This window comes from Pygocentrus nattereri, chromosome 11, assembly GCF_015220715.1.
Source record: "Pygocentrus nattereri isolate fPygNat1 chromosome 11, fPygNat1.pri, whole genome shotgun sequence".
Taxonomy (NCBI): domain Eukaryota; kingdom Metazoa; phylum Chordata; class Actinopteri; order Characiformes; family Serrasalmidae; genus Pygocentrus; species Pygocentrus nattereri.
The window spans coordinates 6,917,613-6,919,854 of NC_051221.1; positions in this window are offsets into that span (position 1 = coordinate 6,917,613).

The window sequence follows — 2,242 nt, forward strand, 5'->3', positions numbered from 1 at the left end:
TCATGAATTAAATTTTTTAATAAGATGGTTTTCATGTCACTACCGAAACGCAGAGCCTTATTTTAGCCACACCCCTTCACTTTAGAGCAGAAAGCAGACTGCATCCCTGTTCCTCCTGGCCACATGGTGGGCAGCACATTTTCTGCAATGAGGTAAACTTTAAATTTTTTAATGATTTTTTTGTGTAGAGCTATTCAGTGCTGTGCTTGTTAGTGATGTACTGGCTGGTGTTTTTTAGTTGTGCTCAACATTAGTGAAAATTGTCACTACTGAAACACTTGGGAAAGTTTCTATAGTGTTAGGACTGTTTAGTTAGTGACAGAATGGGATGTTAATAAAATGAACGTACTTAAGATGTAGAGTCACTCAAACCGAAATGATCGTAGCTAAAGTCCAAGTGGGTTTTTAATATACAACCTAAAGGAAATGACACAGCCTAACAAGGTCAGCTAAAAAAGATGTGCCATCTCACGAGAATAGCACAGGAAGTGAGACACAGGAGGTGAGGAAATAAGGACATACACACGTGTGGTGTGAGAGACGGCACCGCTGTCTGAGTGAGGGGGAAGACAGCGTCATGTTTAAGTGAAGTCTCTTTAACTGCCACAGTCCAGTCCTGCGTTACACAAGGGGGAAATTAGACAAGAAGAACTGTGACAGGCCCACAGCGTCCTGCCCTAGTGGCACAGCACTGTCAAAGCAACCTGAGATACACACAGTGGGTGTGTACACTCTTAACCCTTGTGTGGTCTTCAGGTCTGTGGGACCCACACATGTGATTTATTAGTATTTCAACCTCAGATTCCTTTTCCTTTTGCTCTTTTCTGTGAGGAACATACAAAATAACACATTTTCACTCCACACTCTTCACCCCCTACACATTTATATGACACATGTGGTGCTGAGGTGAACCTGCAGGGAGTAAAAGTGTGGAGGTGCTGTCTCCTTCACTCTGTTCTCCAGCTACATGGCCTGCTGTTAGTGTGTGTGTGTGTGTCTGTGTGTGCATGTATTTGTATATGTGTGTGTGTGTGAGGGTGGACAACATGGACAGGCTGCTGACTGGCTACAGCTGCTAAAGGAGAACCCTATGCTGGACACTTGTGATATTTTAAACATCTGGTATTTTTACATGAATTGTTATGGTTATTATTTTAAAAATCAATAATGCGGTGGGTCCACAATCAATAATGCGGTGGGTTGGTTGAGTAACAACCACAGTGACACCACACAAGGATGCAGAAAATAATCTGCATTATCATATATTAACCCACTATGTACTGTTTCATGGTCTTGTTAACAGTTATTAAAGCTCACATCAGTTCACCTGTATGCACTCATGAATTGGTTGCACCAGAAATCATTCCGAAACACTTGCTTTAATTGCCTGAACAATATATATATATATATATATATATATATATATATGCAGGATATGTACCCAAGACAAAATGGTTTAAGTAGCAAGTGTGAAGGTAAATAAACAGTCACAATGTGTTTATGAAATAACTTCAAACAACATGGAGTGTGTAGTACACTATTTTGCTCAATTATATACATTGACAGGCCAGTTTTATAGATACTTGTATCCACACTCTTTTTCTATTTAATCAGGTCCTTTAAATATTTATGTGCATATATGTGTTGTAGTTAATCTGTTCTGCCTAAGTTATTAACCCACTTTTATCAATGATCAGGACCACCACAGAGTAGCTATTATTATAACTATTATTTCATTTGACATGGTGGTGTGTGCTGAGAATGATCCACCACCCAAATAATACCTGCTCTGTGGTGGTCCCATGGAGGTCTTTTGATGATGTTATGGACTGTCGATGATGAAATCCCTAAATTCCTTGCAGTTGCACGTTGAGAAACGTTGCACTTAAACTGTTGGACTATTTGCTCACGCAGTTGTTCACAAAGTGGTGAACCTCGCCCGTCCTTGCTTGTGAACGACTGAGCCTTCCAGGGATGCTCCCTTTATACCCAATCATGACCCTCACCTGTTTCCAATTAACCTGTTCACCTGTGGAATGTTCCAAACAGGTGTTTTTTGAGCATTCCTCAACTTTCCCAGTCTTTTGTTGCCACTGTCCCAACTTCTTTGGAACATGTTGCAGGCATCAAATTCAAAATAAGTGAATATTTGCAAAAAACAATAAAGTTTATCCGCTTGAACATTAAATATCTTGTCTTTATAGTGAATTCAATTGAATACAGGTTGAAAAGGATTTGCAAA